This window comes from Canis lupus, chromosome 16, assembly GCF_011100685.1.
Source record: "Canis lupus familiaris isolate Mischka breed German Shepherd chromosome 16, alternate assembly UU_Cfam_GSD_1.0, whole genome shotgun sequence".
NCBI lineage: Eukaryota > Metazoa > Chordata > Mammalia > Carnivora > Canidae > Canis > Canis lupus.
Genome location: NC_049237.1, coordinates 4503043 through 4522978, shown reverse-complemented (window position 1 = coordinate 4522978; position 19936 = coordinate 4503043). Strand labels below are relative to the sequence as shown.

Genomic DNA, 19936 nt, shown 5'->3' with positions numbered 1-19936 from the left:
CACATACCCACTGTGGAAACACACTTACTTTAAGTGAATGGTCTTGAGGTTTGTGACCTCTTTCTAGAGCCTGAACTGTAAAGGGATCCTACCTTATTAATACCATCTAATAAATAAGAATTTTGGGGTCTCCCTAACTCCATGGTTACTATGTGCTATTGTTACATAAAATTAGATTCTGCTGTGTTCTGAATGTTTGCATTGCTCCAAAATTCGTACTGGAAAGCCCACTCCCAAGGTGACAGTTTTAGTAGATGGGGCCTCTCGAAGTGATTAGGTCAGGAGGGCAGGGCCTTCATGAATGAGACTAAGACCCTTACAAAAGAAGCCTGGGAGAGTTCCCTAGCTCCTTTCATCACAGGAAGCCACAGCAAGAAGTCGACTGTGTACAACGATGAAGAGATCCTTCATCAGGATGCTGCCTGCTGACACTGTGATCTTGGACTTCCCAGGCTCCAGAATTGTGAGAGGTAAATTTTGGCTATTTTATAGGCCGCCCAGTCTTTGGTATTTTGTTGTAGCAGCCCAAATAGACTAAGATGGATTTTAATATATATTTTGCATGTTTTTAAAAATTTTTTAAAAAGATTTTATTTATTTATTCATGAGAGACACAGAGAAAGAGGCAGACAGATAGGCAGAGGGAGAAGCAGACTCTGCAGGGAGCCCAATGTGGGACTCCATCTCAGGACCCTGGGGCCATGCCCTGGGCTAAAGGCAGACACTCAACCACTGAGCTACGCAGGCGTCCTGTTTCTTAACTTTTTAAAAGGTTTTTTTCCCTTTTTATATCCTGAAAATGGTTATGCTTTACGATAGTCTTCTTGTTTTCTTCCAACAGATTTACTAACAGTATGGACAAATTAACTTTACACTACAGCAGAGTTACAGATTGTCATTTAATATCACACAGCTGTTTAGGAATTATGTACAAATCTGAAGAGGGGAGTAAGAAAGAATACAGATAGCTCTGTGTGCCAGTCCCCAAATGCTGTAAAGGCAGCTCAGAGCACAAGGCCTTTTGTGGATTTGTGAGATTCAGTAATATCATTTCTAATTATTAAAAATAAAATTGAATTTTAAGGGTAATAAAAACTTCTAACTGTGGGATGAAAACCTTGTATTCTGATTATAGCAACACCTCACATTTTTAGTGACCTCTGATTTCAACCTCAAATGTTTGGAACACAACCAGCCAACCTGGAATGAGCAAGAAAAAGCATTATCAGAGCTAGAGTAAGTAATTAAAAATAATTAAAGTTCATTTACTTTTGGTGGGAGTATAAATTTATATAACGGCTGAAAAAAGAATTTGGCTGTTATTTAACTATTGCCTGTATTTTTCATAAACTTAGACCTTGAACTCATAACCAGAAATCCAAGTTAGAGTTTTGATTAGGCAAAAGTGATTTTCATAGAATTATAGCCCCAAATGAAAGCAATAGCAACAATATGCAGAACAAAGGAGAATAGCGAAATAAACCATGGCATATTCACATCACAATGCTTATATGGAAATCAAAATTCATGTGTTTGAAAATTATTTATTTACATAGGAAAATATTCCAATTTAAATGCTAAGTGAAAAAAGCAAGATACAAGCTGTTCCATTTTCTAAAAGTAATAACATTAATGATAATCACACTAATAGTAATAATATTAAGGCATATACAGTAGAAAATGCTCTAAAATATTGAGCTGTTATCTACCTGCTGAGATTAATGATGATGTATTCAGTCTTCGTGGTTAAAACTTCCTACATTGTGTTATTTTTTAAATAATGAGCGTGGGTTAATTTCACAGTCAGAAAAAAAATTATAAAGAGCAACCAAAAGTCTCCTATAAAATGCAAGCTCACATGATTTACTTTTAGATGGTCTCTCATAGCCAGCAGATTTTTTATTTTAAACATTTAATGATTGGATTTCAAGCCAACAGCAAATTGGTAGCAGGAATTTAAAAGGAAGGATAATGGGGAACTACTATAAAAAGCCACAGTGACAAAAAGAGAAAAGTAACTGACAACTTCCTCCCCCTGGGAGGAACAGGAATATTATGGGAAAATGTGCAAGTCCTCCAAAATCACAGCTTAGTGAGGCCATTTTGAGTAGGGGCTAATGAGCTACCAATCTCAACAGCCTTCCAGGGAATCCATAATATGTGGAGGAAAGAGTTCTGCATCAGAAATTAAAATTATTTGATTTTAGTCCCTGGTCCAGGCGCTTCCTAGCTTGTGATTTTTAATAAATTCACATAATATCTTTAAGACTCAGAATTCTCAGCTTCTAAATGGGAACAATCCAGTATTTTTTATGGTTTGCACAGTGCTTTCTTTGCATGTGTCATATAACAGTGCTTTGAAAATAATGTTGTGCCATGCATATGTACGTGATGTCAATAATGCACAGTATGTTAACTGACACTAACAGTAAAGCTAATTCAATAGAAAATTTTATTTATTTATTTTTTAAAGATTTTATTTATTTATTCATGAGAGAGACAGAGGGAGAGAGAGAGGCAGAGACACAGGCAGAGGGAGAAGCAGGCTCCAGGCAGGGAGCCCGACGTGGGACTCGATCCTGGGTCTCCAGGATCACACCCTGGGTTGAAGGCGGTGCTAAACCGCTGAGCCACCCAGGGATCCCCCAATAGAAATTTTTAAATCACCTACTTTCTATACAGTCTAAGAAATTTGTAGAAATACAGTGTGTTTTAGGAATATGCTTTTTCAGGCGAGTTATAATCCGTGTTTACATTTGGTCCATCTCTGGCATGTCTCCTGTTCTGTGGCATGGTGGAAAGAAGCTGGGGTCTGGGGTCAGGCACATGTGGCTGAGGTCCTGAGTAAAAGCATTTTCAGGTAGGTAAAATATCTACAACAGAAATTGCAGAGTGCAGATACGGTCTGGTGATCTGGTTTGGCTTAGCATGCAAGACAGAATGTGCTAGCATTGCTGAATATAGGTTTAATTAGAGAATGATAAGCAGCTGGCAATCATGACTGGCAGGTCAAAACTTGATGGGAGACAGAGATTCTTCACCAAAGGCAGCAGGCTGGAGCTGACTTGAAAAAAAGAGAGTAAAGTGATCAAAAATGTAGAAGAGTGAGGAATAGGGGTAATGCGCTCACGACCTAAGCAAAGAGGTAGAAGAGGCACAAGGGATGGCGAACACACAGAGGCCAAGGATAAGTTGTTCTTGGAGAGGATGATGATGTGAAAACATGCTACAATCATACTAGAATTTTAAGTGGTTTCGCTGGGAGTGCACCCATGTCTGAAAGGCCTGAGTCAGGTGCTGTGTTTCCCCTGTCCAGGATCTTGATAGATTGTCTCTGACGTCAGTGTTCCATCCCTGATGCTCAGCCAGGGAACCTGCTTACTCAGTTACAATTATCTGCTCCTCAGTCTGAGATCCTCTCTAAGGAGTGAGTAGTGGATGGCCTGACACTAGGCATCTGGAAGCATTTTTAAAGCTGGGCAAAGCCAAATATTTGCAAATACTTTATTTGGAACTATCTGGAGTCATAACAGCCCACCCTACTTCACAACATGGTGTGAAGCTCAAATGAGATCATGTCAATGGTCAAACGATATATTTAAGAGAGAAATGAATAATTGTTTATTGAAGATCTCTATTTCTGCTTGAGAGGAATATGTAATTAGGCTGTGAGGCCTTACAAGGGATGGTAATGATAGTGACTACACTTGGGACCATAATGTTTAAGACGAGTTATTTTCCATTTTGCAAAAAATAGTTTCCATTTTGCTCCATTGAACTGGAGATCACATTGAATATTCCTGGTCACTGGTTTAGGAGAGAGTAACTATCGAGGAGGTGTTGTTCAGGAACCACACTTGACAATGAAGAATACTGTTGATATGAAATATGTTTATTTATGGAAATAGGTATTTGAAACTAATTCATATAAAGGTTTCTATCATGACCATATATATTAATACTGATAAAATGATTATGCAAAAGTGTGCATCTGTTAATTAAGCATTGATTAAGCACACATGAAAAGCCTAAGAAGGAGTGATAAAAAATGGAAACCAAATTGATAGAGTATATGATTAGGTATGATTTCATTTTTAGTTAATACCAGGAGAAAGATAGCAGATGCTTAAATAGCTTGATTGGGATCCCTTGGTTGGGATTAGGGTGAGCTAACCAGTAATATGATGCTCTTAGTCTAAGTAAATTAATATTACCCGGGATCGAGTCCAGCATCAGGCTCCCTGCATGGAGCCTGCTTCTCCCTCTGCTTGTGTCTCTTCCTCTCTCTCTCTGTGTCTCTCATGAATAAAAAAAAAAAAAAAAAACTTAAAAAAATAGTTAGTTAATTCACATGTTATCAAATGTAGAAGGATGTTTCAAGAAAATAGGTTCCACCTTTTTATTTCAGTTTAAAAAAAAGTTATTCATGGAAGCCACACTCATGCCAGGTATTTTTGAACTGTGTCTAGTGTTGAAATTTAATTAGCTTTATAAATTTGTTAGGAAATTTGACTAAATAAAAAGGAATTTGAAAGAGTACACAGATTTGCTACATAAAACTGCCTTTCTTTTGTAAATTAAGTTTTTTATATTTAGCAAGGTCCAATTCTGCTCCTGCAAAGGCACACTCCTCCCCCCCCTCAATTTTCTTAGATATAGGCCCCTCATTTCCGTTTATTTTATCTGGACCAAAATACTGGCTGTTTATTATCAAAAACTTGTTGAAGTTATAATGGCTCATATAACATATAGTTTTGGCAATCTGAATCAGTCATCACGAAACCAAAGCAGAGAAAAAGGAGTAAAGCTTAAAGTTTAACAAGATAGGATTTGGGATTAGTCAGTTTTGCATTAAAATCCTTGCTCCACCTCAAGACTTTGAGGAAGATGGTTAACCTCTGTACGCCTCAGATTCTTCAGCTGCAAAATGACGATAATCATGTTAACCTCACAACATATTAACCTAACAACTATTTTGACTATTAAATGGAATAACATAAAATACTTAACACAATGAATAGAATGTTTAAGTGCTTAATAAATGGTAGCTATTTTTATTATAATAGTAAATATGTTAGACTTCCACCCAAGGTTCTGAAGTCATTTTCTGGGAGTCACCCAGGCTCTAGAAAGTAGTGACCAAAGTTAAAAAATTTATCCTTAATACAGGGTAATAAGTAGTTGAGGTAGCTCATACAATGGTGATAGAGTTACAGATGATCTGTTATTAACAGCATTATTAACCCATCTCTCTTGTCATGGAACAGCCTCCTTCACAGTGAATGTATTGGGGGAGGGTGTGAAGGGGGCAGGCTTTTCGAGGGAGCATGAAAGAATGCAACTGACCCCTTAGTTGTCTCTTACCATCCTATTCAAAGAGTTTTAAAATAACTAAAGTCACAACGGTCTAATGGCCAACATTGGACTCTGAGTATCGTATCCTTGGTAAAATTAGTTTGTTCTTTTCTGATTCAAGAGAATAGAATCACTTAGAGGCAAAAGGTCAAGGTGGACAGTTTAAAATCGTGTTCTTTTGCTCCTTACCTTTCTGCCTGTAAGAAAGATGCCTTTCTAGTCATCACATACATTTTTCCCCAAAGGAAGGAGATAAGAAGCAACTTATAAAAGGGTCTAGAAATTAAACACCAATTGCAGTGAACCTTCTTGCAGCTTTACAGTGTCTTTTCTTTCTTTACCAAGTACCTACAAGGAGCATCTACAAGCAAAATTTCTGTCTGCCCCAGAAATGTAGTGATATGTGTGATAAGACGAGAGATAGCATCTATTGTGGGCTCAGTGAATATCCACTTTCCGATTATTGACGGGAAACAAGCACAAGTGATACACAAAGAAGTTGAGAACAAGTTGGATTGGAGAGGTAAACATTGTAAACATTTGATGCTCTCCTTTAGGTTTTAAGGAAAAGCTCTCTAGGGTTTTTGTGGCCAGGAAAGACAAATCCATTCTGTTTTAGTTCATTGGGTAGCTGCTCCAAGCATTTAGGGGACATGTTTGCTCTGTCGATACCTCCAGGCAGCATCTCCTTTTGGAAAATAGAGAGGACGTTTTCAGATGACATTCCGTCTGACCCCACAGTTTAAAATTGCACTGGTGAAACTCAGTTTCCTATCCTGCCTATGTTTTTCTGAACTGACAATTGATCCTTGCATTGGAAACATCATTTTGAGTGCTGTAATAGAGGTGATGATGCGCAGAGGAACAATACTGTGATAATGTCTTTTTTTAACAGGTGATGCTCTGCACTTCAAACTTCATCTGTTTTGAGTTTCAGGATGGAATAGTAGGGTCTTCTTAAATTGTATAATAAATGGATAAAGCAATTTATAGAGAGCAAGATGAGTATTTAAAAAACTGAATGAAAAGAAAATACAAATACATAGATAATGACAGTGGAGGAAGATAAGAGTTGTGTGCTTTTGAGGATGGAGTAAGCTTTGGAGATTTTGTGAGTGATTTCAAAAATCAATGTAGAAAATAACAGAGATATAAAGGGAATTTTAAAAGTGTTTGTGGTGGATATGTGAGAGTTTACTTTCTTCCCATTCAAAAAATTACCTTCAGTCAAAATAAATTTGACTATTTCTCCTGTAGTCAAAATAAAATATCTTGAAAAAAAAAAAAAGAGAAACAATGCTGATCTATGACAAAGAAGATCCAGATGGTTAGTGGAACTTAATCACTGGTCTCCTTGATGTACAAAATCACAGAGCAGAGGACTGAGCACTGTTCACTGTCATTCAGGTATGTGACATATTTTAGAACCAACCTGAGTTTTCGGAGAAGGTCTCCCCAAATTAAAAAATTGTATTATTTCAACTGGTCTTGTGGTCCATACTAATCAGTAAATAAAGAATTAAAGTTGAGTTATTACCATAGGGAGATCTGTTATGAAGATACTGAAGATAGATGGTGGGAATACCTCTTTATTTTAGAAGCAATATCCAGGTCTTCACTTGACATAGCTTAGCAAACCATTCTTCAGTCTAGGAGTTTATTAAAAATGTTATTTAAAAATAATATTGCCACAGCATCAGGCTCCCAGCATGGAGCCAGCTTCTCCCTCTGCCTGTGTCTCTGCCTCTCTTTCTCTCTGCGTCTCTCATGAATAAATAAATAAAATCTTAAAAAAAAAAAAAAAAGGGCAGCCCAGGTGGCTCAGCGGTTTAGTGCCGCCATCAGCCTACGGTATGATCCTGGGGTCCCAGGATCGAGTCCCATGTCAGTCTCCCAGCATGGAGCCTGCTTCTCCCTCTGCCTGTGTCTCTGCCTCTCTTTTTCTCTGTGTCTCTCATGAATGAATAAATAAAATCTTTAAAAAAAATAAAAATAATATTGCCATGGATTGGCCAAAAGATAATGAATTGTAAATCCTTTCCATTCATAGGAGGGTAGAAACCAAATCCAATGTGTTAGAACTGGAGAGTATTAAACTCTGAGCTTTGCCTCAGGATACTATGGACTCTGTGCAATGAGAAAGAAAACAAAATCACTCTATTTTCTCCAGATGGCAACCTAGATCTCTAAACCTTAGAGAGATTTTCTTGCCTAGCATATGTTAAAGATACCACCACTTTAGATGTCTGATACGGCAATGAAAGTGCCTTACAGCAAAGAAAGTGACAAACTAACTTTAACACATTATAAGAAACATGATAATTACATAAATATATAAAAATTTTCCAGGGTACTTATTTACATAATATTATATTCAAGACTAGATTTGGCCAGTGTTTTGGGTTTAGAATGACAGCTTTTATATTTGAACAAGTTATAAAGGTGTCCTTAAATAAGAAGGATATGATTAAGGTTAGGAGAGCCTGTGAGAAACCAAATTCAGAGGGTGAGGATGGACAGACAGACTACAGCCATCTGAAATTCATAAGCATAACACCATGAATTAGAATCTCACCTTGATACCTTCAGTGATTTAAGTTACAACTTTATTTTTTTCTAGTTTCTCTGGAGCAATGTTATAAAGGGCTAGCTCATCACACTATTACTTCATCCCAGAATATGAGTACCAAAAAAAAAAAAAAAAGAATTATAACTCCTATGACTGGTTGCCTCCTTGATACTAAAATGAATACGTGAAAAGTAGCCTGAGGAAGAATATTTTATTAGATCAATTAATATTGTAGAAGAGTTTTGTTCCCGGGTTAATCATTGGTATGATCTCTTAGCTTGTAGTTAAGGTTTGGGGCTAGTCATAAAAGTGACTTGGAAAGGACACCTCTGTTCTTTATTTTCTAGCAAGGACTTTAGCTCAGATTTATTCAATTTGGTACTTGCAGATTTCTTGAATAACACATATGCCAAAGGAATTGTAAAAAGAGTATTGGGTTACCTTTCAGGGATGTTATCTTTGTTTTAATTAGAACTTTTTTTGCAGATGAAGAAAACATGAAAACAGCTAGGTACTTTCTAAAGTTTATTGATCATAGCTATTTTTAATGAAAAATAATATAGATTTCAATTTAATATAAATGCAGCCTATATATGTATTGCTCCTTCTAACCCTTCTTTCTTTCTTTTTTTTTTCTTTCAAGGTCTCACCTTTGCTAACCCCTGGGATGGATTATGATCTAGTTTATACATATTGTGTCTGTTCGTGTAGAATCTTGCCTACAGGACTGTGGGACTCTTTGTTGATGGCAGTAACACTGGTAACTCTGTGTTTTAGACCACCCATAGAACCCATGCCCCTTCTCTTCTGTAGGTTTGCAAAAAAGAAGATATCTGATGGGACAAATATCCTGCTGCTCCTTTCCTTGCTGTGCCAACCTTTTTGTTGAAGATTTAGTGCAACGTCACAAGTGACTTAAAATGTTAAAGAGACAAGGTATTAGTCTTAGGGTTTCCAGGCCAACATGGTCACATGTTAATGAACCATGGACTCTATTTTGTGTATGGTAGCCAGTTTTTTAAAAATTAAAAATAAGAGAATAGAAAATAACAGAGTTCATTGTACAGAGCAAGGCTAAGTATTGTCCTTGGAGGCTTTTGATTTTTTTTTTTTTCACATACCTACAAAATATATTTCTTACTGTGGGTTTGTGCTGGATTGAATAGCATTTCCTCGAAACTCATGTCTACCCAGAACCTGTAAATGTGACCTTATTTGGAAATAAATTCTCTGCAGATGTAATGAAGGTAAGACGATGTCATATTGGAGTGGGTCCTAAATCCAATATGACTGGTGTCCTATAAGAAGAAGGAAATTTGGCACACAGAGAAGATGGCCATGGAAGCAGAGATTGGAAGGATACAGCTGTAACCAAGGAACACCACGAGTTGCCAGCAATGGCACAAGCTAAGAGAGTCATGGGACCTATTTTCCCTCAGAGCCTTCAGGGGAAACCAATTTTGTTGGCACCTTGATTTCAGATTTGGAGTGAGAGAAGAAATTTCTATTGTTTTAAGCCGCCCGGCCTGAAGTAGGTTGTTACAGTAGCCATGGGAAACTAATACAGCATCGTTAATGGAAACTTAACATGTCTGAACCTGCCAACTTGGACTTTTCTTATAAGTGCTCAAAGAAAGCACCTGGTGTTTTGAAGTCTTCAGAAAAGAGCGACTCATGGATGTTCCTTCCATCTTTCCCTGCCAATCCTGCCTTCAGGTGCAGGATTTTGCTTCAAATGTATCCCTTCTTAAATCTCTCTGTGCTACAACCTCATGCTCTCCCACGAGGAAGAGGGACCAGTTTTTTATTATACCCTAAGGAACACTGGCTCTCTTTCATAGGAGAAGCTCTTACTTCATTAGTTATTTCTAGACTCTTTTACTTTCCAGGAGTGCCTGAGACTCAAGTGTGCACTGATTAATAGTTGCCTCACCATCCCTTTCCTAGGCTCCTGTCCCGTTATAAAGGGTGAATGAATGTCCTTCCATTCCAGTTCAACTTTCTCAATAGAGACAGTGACAGACTTGCTAATCATTTTACTAAGTAATATTTTAAGTAAGAACATCTCAAAGATAAGTATTATTTGTGTCTGAAAGTCAACACACTAAATTGATAGAGAAGAAATATTTCCCTTAGTAATATAACATTGGAACAGACTGTAGAGTAATTGTTTCGTTTTTTTTTTTTTTTTCTCCAGCTCATTTGCAGGTTTGGTGACATTACACTAACTATCACAGATTTTGATGTCTGCCCTCTCTGTTTCTGGGGGAATGACACTATCTTGGATTAATTTGTTTTTCCTTTTCATAATAGCTCCGATAGAAGATTGGGGCAGTGAGGCAAGCTACTGATTCTTTGCCACAACATAAAATAGAATCCTATTAAAATTCTTGCTGCATCTGCTTCGATGAAGCCTGCTCAGATCTGGTAGCAACATATAAATGCTCTTTCATAATACCTAGAGAAAAAAATTTAATGAATTTTCTAATAAATTAACACTGATTTTGTTCAGAGGAAGAAAAGCACATTAAAAACAACTTGTATTCTATTTTTTTTTAAAGATTTTTATTTATTTATTAGAGAGAGAGAGAGAGCATGAGCAGTGGGAGGGGCAGAGGGAGAAGCAGACTCCCTGCTGAGCCGGGAGCCTGACAGGACAGGAGGCTGGATCCCAGGACCCCAGGATCATGACCTGAGCTGAAGGCAGATGCTTCACTGACTGAGCCACCTAGGCACCCATATTTTATTTTAAAGTTTAAAGAACTTGTATTTTAAAATCTAGGGAAATATTTCAAATATTAGGCATTATAAGTATTTTGTTTTGAACTGAAACGTTAACTGAAACAAAGCACAGCTATTTTTGAGGGCTTCTTAACAATATAATAATTTAATGTAGGACAGTAATAGAAATTGCAAATCTCAAGAGAAACAGGCGGAGCAAAAGAAATAAAATAATTGCTTTCGATTTTATGAAAAGATTGATATTCACTCTATGCTTACGTGATGAAATATTGGCTGCCTACCATATACTAGGGCCTTCTGTTGGTGCTAAAGAAACAATTATGAAGAAATTACATGATGTTTCTGGTCTCCTGGGAGGGATGGTTGATAAGTGACTTTTCTCATGTTTTAATATTACAATCTTCTGGATCTTAGACTAGATGAAAAGATCTTTGAGGCCAAAAGATGTTCAACATAATTTGAAATTGTGTGGAATTCAGTCTCTTCAGTAAATGTTGGTGGCAGGTGCAAAATTCATCCTGCTGTGTGACCCAGGTCAATCTCAGCATCCAGCAACCCTCTGACTCTATGTTTTTTAAATTGGTTAAACCTTAGAAAAGAAATACTTATGTTCTTGTGATTGTAAAAATTTGAAGCCATTCACAAAATTATGGAATACTTTTTTCTTTCACAAGTGAATTTTTATCTTTCTCAATTACATTCTCTTCCCCCACAATTGTTCACGAAATCATTAATAATTCCAGCCTGATCTTTTGTAACTGCTGCCTGGTATTCTGAATAGAAATGCAGCTTGATATATTTAAAGATACATTTAGGTTGTTTAAAACTCTACAGTATTATACACAATTCTACAAAAAACATAAACTACACTGCATTGAATACCCTTGCATGAATATCTTTGTACACAAATGCTCAGAATATGTGTTCGCTATAGTCTTTAAGTGGGGTTATAAAGTGAGATTTAGGAGACTCAAAATTCTGATGGATGGTGATAAAATGTTCTCTGAGTGTCCTCCAACTTGCAGATTGACCAACAATATGCAACAATTCTTATTTCCTCACAACCAAACATGGGGCATTATTAAAAGCTTTTAACTTTTGCCATTATAATGAGTGATGAATAATTTATCATTATTTCTTGTTAATGTTTCTTTATCAACAAGGTTTAATTTCATTTTATTTATTAATATTCATATATTAAGTGGCCATATATTTTCCCCCTGTGCCAGGAGTATATTTTTAATTAAACATTTTTCATACTTTTAGTTGAGATTCATTATATACTGTATTGTAGGTATTAAAATTGTTATAAATATTACAAACATTTTCTTTCAGTCAATTGTATGTCTCTTAACTGTACTTAGGATCTTATATTTTAGCCATATATTTTTAATAGAAGCTTTCACATTTCATTTTTTAGCATTAAGACTTTATATCTTTATTTAATGGATCTTGCTTTTTGGTATGGTTAGAGTGAACAATATTCTCTTTTGCATTTATTGAGTAGTTTAGCTTTTGCACCTCTATGAAACAATACATATTTACATATGTGCATGGGTTACTTTGTGTACTCACTCTTCAATTTTTGTAATCAATTTGTCTCTATATCAGTGATATACTGTTTTAAATATGACTATTTTCTAGTATTTTTATTATTTAGTAGGTCAAACCATTGGTCTTTGTTCCTCTTATTCATAATTTCCTTAGGTATTTCTGTACACGTATTTTTCTGTAGGCATCTTTGAATCAGCCTATCATGTTTCAAAACTGCCATTGGTAATGATTTCAAGGAATAGAGTAATGAATATCTGGATATTTCCATTTATTAAACATTCCTCTGTAGGTTTTAGTAATGCATTTTTTTTTCTCCTATGAAACCTCAAAGACCTTGTATTTATTCATGGAAATCTTACAGTTGTGCTATGCAATAGATTTTTTGGTTCCTTTTTGGGATTTGGTAGATTGGTTGGGTGCTGAAATTTTATTCACTTTTCCATGTTACCTTGCCATTTTATTGAATACATTTTAATAGTTTTCCTGTTCTACATAGATAGCAGATGCTTTGATGTGACAATTTATTATAGTTCTCCTTTAACACGTTCTTAATCCCTATGATTGCAGAGAGGAGATTTAATTATTCTTAATCACCTTTATTAAGAATAAGTTCAAATTGCAAAATGCAGCTTGAACCTGAGGCCATAATTGAGCTCTCTGACCTTTCCCCCTAAATGAGAACAGTTTTAGAGCTATATATCTCTCCTGCAAAAACAAAAAAAAAAAAGGGAGGACTCCTACATCTGTGGGCACTGGAACAAAAATATACTTGGCCTGACAGGAGACACAACAAACGAGGTTGAGGAATGTCAGGAGGTGTAGCAGACATTTGAATTTCTTATTTTTTCTAATTTTGGGGAGAGATAGATGGGGAAGAATCAGATATGGGATAGGTTTGAACCCTTGGGGCTTTTGTGTGGCAATATAGAACTGTTTTTGGAATAACCTGAATGGCCTCCTGCTAAAACTTCCACGTCAGGCGTCACAGCCTCTTCTTCCCTCATTTGATAATTCTTTCCTCCTTTGAAGAAAGACACTGTTAGTGCCTTGTCAGAGGAGTTTACCTTTCAAGAGGAAGTTAATTTTCTCATGTTCCTTCCCCATCGCTCTTCATTATCTCCAGACCTATAATTAGAATCCAATTCCAGTATGTGTAGGAGACCAATTACGAAGTCAAACATGTAGGAAGAAGGCTCACACAACAAAGGATTTCAAAATTTTGCTCATTTACCCTTTTCTCATTTCTCCTTTCCTTGATTATTATATGTGGGATTTGTTTGTGGAGGTTAATTATACATTTTGGTCTACAGATAGCTGATTATTGAAACAATCGCAAAAGAAGCAGAAGGAAAAGAGGCATCAGAGATTTTTGGAGCTGAAATAGTTAAGAGATAAGAATTTGAATTGTTTTTTGAGTGTACTTCAGGCTGCATAATGCAGAGTTGAATTAAGTTAACTTGGAGCTTTTAAAATTTTTATTACTAAAAAGGGTATACATGGATATTAGAACAGTACCGAGTATATAGTAGGTTTTCTAAACACATTTGTTGAATGAATAAATAAATACATACTGGTAGTTAGTGAGATGGATTGCAAGGTAATTTGAATTTTAAAAGTTTTTGACTTATTGATATCCAGATCTCCTTCTTTTCTCAAGGTGGTTATCCATGTTAGGTGAGTCTTGGTGAGAGGTGATGCATGCCTCTAAATTCTTTCACTTTGCTCTTTGAAATTCAGCTTTTCATAAATAAAATTTGCTCATTGGAAATGATTTTCTATTTTTACTTTCTTTGTTTTCTTCTTGAACTCTCCTTATTTCTCTTCCTCTGCTTGCTTTGGGTTTAATTTGCTCATTTTTCTAGTTTCCTAAGATGAAAGCTTAGATTATTGCTTTTAAATATTTATCTTTTTAAATGTATGCAATCAATGCTATAGATTTCCCTCCAAGCCCTGCTTTCACCACATCTCACCAATTTTGATAAGTTGTGTTTTCATTTTCATGTAGTTCAGGACATTTTAAAATTCTCTTGAGATGTATTCTTTGACCTGTTATTTAGAAGTGTATCTTTAAATCTCCCATATTTTGGGACTTTCCACTTCTCTGTCATTGATTTGTAGGTAATATCCACTGGTCTGAGAACAGGCATTGTATGATTTATCTTCTTTTAATTTGCTAGGGATATGTTTTATGGCCCTGAATGTGGTCTATCTTGGTGAAACTTGCATGTGAACTACAGAAGCACGTGTCATCTGCTGCTGTTGGATGAAGCAGTCTAGAGATTCCAATTATATCCAACTGATTGTTAGTGGAATCAAGTTCAACTCTGTCCTGGCTGATTTTCTGCCTGTTGAATCCATCCCTTTCTGAGAGAGCTGTGTTGAAATCTCCAAGTATGATTCATTTCTCTCTCTCCTTGCTGTTTTATCTTTTTGCCTCACATCCTTTGATGCTTTGTTGCTAGGCACATACACATTAAACATTGGTATGTGTTCTTGGAGAATTGACCCCTTTATCATTATGGTAATCCCTTTCTTTATCACTGATAACTTTTCTTACTTAGAAATCTGCTCTGTCTGAAATAAATACTCCTGCTTTCTTTTTTTTTATAAATTTATTTTTTTATTGGTGTTCAAATTGCCAACATATAGAATAACACCCAGTGCTCATCCCATCAAGTGCCCCCCTCAGTGCCCATCACCCAGTCACCCCTACCCCCCGCCCACCTCCCTTCCATCACCCTTAGTTCGTTTCCCAAAGTTAAGAGTCTCTCATGTTCCGTCTCCCTTTCTGATATTTCCCACTCCTGCTTTCTTTTGATTAGTGTTAGCATGGTTAACATTTCTCCATCCCTTCACTTTTAATCTCTGTGTTTTTGTATTTAAAGTGGATTTCTTGTAGACAGCACATAATTGAGTAGTGTTTTTTGATTCACTCTGACAGTCTCTGTCTTTTGTCTGATACATTTAAGCCATTGACATTCACAGTGGTCATTGATAACAGTTGGATTAATATCTACCATTTTCATTGCTGTTTTCTATTTGCTGCTCTCCTTATAGGTTCCTACTTTGGTCTTCCACTCTTTTTCTGTCTCTGTGGTTTTAATTGAGCATTTTCTATGATTTCATTTTTTTTCCTTCTTATCACGTCAGTTATACTTCTTTTTGAAACATTTTGTGGTTGTCCTAGGGTTTATCATATACATTTATAACCAATCCAAATCTGCTTTCAAATAACACTATCTCACTTGTTGGATATAAAAACAAAATATAAAAGCAAAAAATCCGAATTGCTTCTCCAGTCTCTGCTTAGGGAAATTCTCAATCGTCATTGTTGTCAATATTTCTTCTGTCCCTTTCCCCATTTCTTCTCCTCTGGCATTCCCAATATGTTTTGTGGTCCCAGGGTTCTTATTGTGCTCCTATTTTTCAGTCTCTGTTCTCTCTGCTTTTCAGTTTTTGAGGATTCTGTCTATATCCTCCAGCTCAGAGGATAGCTGTTGTTAGGACAGAGTGGAATCTCCCAAGCTTCTTGCATGTGGAACCTATTAATGGGATGTCCTTCACCTGCTTTTTATTCTTTTTCTATGAAACTACCATACACTGGTCCAGTCTGCAGGGATTTCTATCTCTACCAGCTCAGAGAGTCTTTCCTCAGCCCTGTCCAGTCTACAATAAGCGCATAAAATATATTCTTTCTTTCTCTTACAATGTGTTATTATTTTTAGCATTTCTGATGATTGTTTCTTAGAGTTATATCTCTCTACTTACATTGCCTGTCTGCTTTACTGATTCTCATTTTCTTCCTCTCCCCTCAGGTGGGACAGAATGGTAGAGCTGGCTGGAATTGGTTTTCCATCCCCAGGTCAATTAGGCTCCAATAATACTTAGCAAGTGAGGTTCTAGTTACATAGTTTCCACTGAGGGCAGGCCTCGTTGAGAACAGAAGCCTGTAGAGTTTTTCAAAATGGCTCCTTTTCCCCTCTCTCTGCTGGAGCCTTACAGAATGTTTGCCTGATATTTACTATGAGAGTATGGCTAATCACCTGGAGGTAAATCTCACAATATTATAAGACACCACCCAACCATGATTGGATCCCCCAGTGCTTCTAGCTCTCAGAGTTGTCTGCATTGAGCCTCCAGCAATTTGGCAGTTCCAGCTGATTTCCTTGTTCACGCAGTTGCTGCAGTGGTTTTGGCTTGTGAGTCTTCTTCAGTAAGTCTGGAGTCCCTACATTTGTCAATCCTCAATCTTGAGGGCAAAGGGTTGGCTCTGTGTCCTCCTTCTTTTATGGATCCAAGAAGCATTGTTGATTTCTCTGTTCAGCTTTTTTAGCTGTTGTTAGGACAGAGTGGCATCTCCCAAATTCTTACACGTGGAACCTATTCATGGGATGTCCTTCACCTGCTTTTTATTTCCTTTCTATGAAACTACCTTACACTGGTACAGTCTGTGGGGATTTCTACCTCTTTATTTTCATAGGCCATTTAGTTTCACATGCTGCTTTGGGAAATTTTTCATATTGTAAAATCTAATGGTAATTTTCCCTGTATATTGGAGTTTTTAGAATGTTTACTTTTTGATTTCCAAAATATTTTTTTAAGTCTCTTTAAATACAGAGCATTGGTTACTTATTGACAAGTCTCTGTGCCGTATCTGGTAAGCACATTTGAACCCTACTAAAGCCATGCCTGGGTGGCTCAGTGGATGAGCGTCTACCATCAGCTCAGGGTGTGATCCTGGGGTCCTGGGATCAAGTCCTGTATCAGACTCTCCCCAGGGAGCCTCTGCCTCTCTCTCTCTCTCTCTCTCTCTCTCTCTCTCTGTGTCTCTCATGAATAAATAAATAAAATCTTTTTTTTTTAATCAGAGAGTGAATTCTCAAATCTTTCTTTTGTTTTTGTTTTTTTTTAAGAATTTATTTATTTGAGACAGAAAAACACAATCGGTGGGGGTGGGGTGGAGAGGGAGAAGCAGACTCCTGACTGAGCAGGGAGCCCAATGAGGGGCTCAACTCCAGGACCCTGAGATCATGACCTGAGTCAAAGGGAAACACTTAACTCACTGAGCCACCTTTAAATCTTTCCTTTGAAATCTGTTTCTACCTGCTTCCTGGAATACCTTATGCCAGGTATTTTCCACTCAATACAACATTTGTTTTTGCCAGAGCAGCAATTTGCTTCATTCTTTCCTATTAGGATTGGGTCAGGCCTCAATGTTACATATAATCTAAGCATTATCAATTAATCTATTTCACCTCCCTTACCAGCATAAAAGTAATTTAGGATGGTACATAACCTACTTGGTTTCTGATACTATTGTCTTCCCTGAGACTCCTCTGGTAGAGGTACTGAGATGTTCATGCACCCGAAGGTATAAGGTTGGTAGGTGTGTGTGTTGCCACTGGCTTCCTTTCTCATCATATGGAGAGATAACCTCACTGAGGGCGCTAGGATGCCATCTGATGGTTGCATTTGAGCCCTTAGAGAGCAGTACCATTTATTTGTTGATAAAGTCATTTTTAGGTGGATTTCAGTGAATCAAATTCAACAAATTCTGGCAATAAATCTCTCCTTCATGTGTCTTTACCCATATTTTTCTAGTGGTTCATTTCCAAAGCATATGCTTACTTTTGAGTACCTGTCACTTTACAATAAGCCATCAAAAGCCCACTTTAGACTTCTTGGCCCTCTCTTTCCTTCCTCTGTTCATTAAAGCTTCTTGAAAGCATAATCAGGTCTCACACTATACCCTCCACTCACCATTCACGGCAGTGTTAATTTGGCTCCCGTCTCTTTCACTCCTTTGAAAGAGCTATCGCTAAAGTCGCTAATGCTTGCACATGGGTAAATCCACTGATTATTTTTCTGGCTTTACATTATTCATTGTTTCTGTTACATTTGGCATTGGATATTCTTTCATTCACATACCCAGCTTTCTGCTGATTTCCTCTGATAATGTTTTCTTGTTTTATTCCAAATTATTTCCTGCTTTATCTTCCATGGACTTGTCTGCCCAACTTTTGGACATTTTCAAAGATTTGTCCTCTAGCCTTTAATCTCTCTGTTTATATAGTTGCTTCATTTAGACCTATGGTTTAATATATATCTATTTGCTAAACACTTGAATATTGAGAATCCTAGTTTCTGATAACAGTGGAGTAGGTAATTGAGACAAACCATCCTGCTGAAAACCATTATAGATGCTAAAGAAAAAATAAAAACCATCTTGCTTAAAGGATCAAAGTCCTGACAAGATTATAAACCATACCCAGATAAAATTTGAGACAAAAATAAAACAGGAATGCAGAGAGGTAAGCAGAATGCAAAAAAAAAAACAAACCTGCTATTTTATTTAAAACACTAACCTTTGAATCAATAGCTTTATCCAGTGTGTGATGCGTGAACCAAGACAAGGGGCCATCCCAGTTAGAACTAACAGAAACACCTCCAACTGGAGCCTGGGAACTCAGAACTCAGAGTTGAACCAGAAGCAATCTGCACTGTGTGGATTTGTAGCTGTAGTTTGTGTTGTCTGGGTTCAGGGAAAGACCTTATTTTTCAAAGAGGTTTTGGAGATTGATTTGTTTCATTGGTTGGTATTGGAGTTATAGTTAGACCTCAAAGCCCCTCTGTAGAGTTAGTTTAACTGAGTATTCCTTTGCTAGGTTACCGAAGGAGGGATTTTCTCTGAGGCCATCAAAAAGACAAAGGATTTGTATCTCTCCTCACCAGAGTGACACAAAACAACTTTTAATTTAAAGGGATAATATATACATGGAAATCCAGTACTGGTTTTTAGTGTTTCACAATACTCAGTAAATAAAAGCTCATTTTCATCTTAATTAGTGATATCAGTTTGAAGCACTTTTGAGTCACTGTTCACCAGGACCTATTTTTGTCCTTTTAAAATAGTAGTCAGGCTTGTTGAATTGAAAAATCATTAACTTATTTAAAAAAAAAAAAAGAATTCCCTGGGATTTTTACCAAGACTAGAACTAGACATCTTTAGAGACAATTTCCCCATTTCTCTGTCTAATCCTGCTTTCTCTACTTACCAACCTCCTACATCTGATTTCTCTTTCCAGGTTCAGCTTTCACAAGATTTTGACTTTCTGTGACTCTTCATTTTATTTGATTTTTTTATTAAGGACATTTTCAAATGTACATAAAGCAAATTATATGACAAACTACTGTTTGTAATTGCCTTCTTGAAGTCTTTGCCAAGACTTCTTCCCATTTCAAGCATGTGTGTAGTTTCATGAATTGTTCTTTTAAAACAGCTAACCCCAGTTATGTATGAATCAGAACTTTCTTCTTGACGTAACCACTATGTCATTACGGATCCTTGAGAATTAATAGTAGTTCCTTAATAGCCTCTAATACCTAGCTCATACTGAATCCCCCAGATTGTATCAGAGATGCTTTTTAACTTGCTGATTGTTGCCTCATGGAGTTGTTTATTTTGCTTCTTCCAGTACTTCCTGTAAATTGATAGATCTATATACTTAATCTTTAGGCAATAATTCTTAATTGATGACTATGTCCTCTTTTAGCATAGCATCATTGAGATAATGATGAAAGGTTTTAGCACTCTGTTAAGATTTTCAAGTGTAAATGTTCTAATATTATCTTCCTGCTGTCCTTATTTACTGGAATTCTATGAAAGGAAATTTATCACATCAACCTCTTGCTACTCTGCATCTAAATGTAAGGGAA

At 36.6% G+C, this 19936-nt stretch overlaps 1 long non-coding RNA gene across 2 annotated transcripts in view; it reads left to right on the top strand.

Annotated features, from left to right (window-relative positions):
- The first annotated feature begins 224 nt into the window (after positions 1-224).
- LOC111090212 overlaps positions 225-19936 on the top strand; it is a 55503-nt gene continuing 35791 nt past the window's right edge. Inside the window, exons 1-5 of one of the 2 annotated variants that reach the window (XR_005371199.1) lie at positions 225-470; positions 1155-1236; positions 5701-5878; positions 6613-6762; positions 8568-9640. This is a non-coding gene — a long non-coding RNA (uncharacterized LOC111090212). Of the gene's footprint in view, positions 471-1135; positions 1237-5700; positions 5879-6612; positions 6763-8567; positions 9641-19936 lie in introns of both variants that reach the window. The other variant, XR_005371198.1, reaches the window with a different exon arrangement.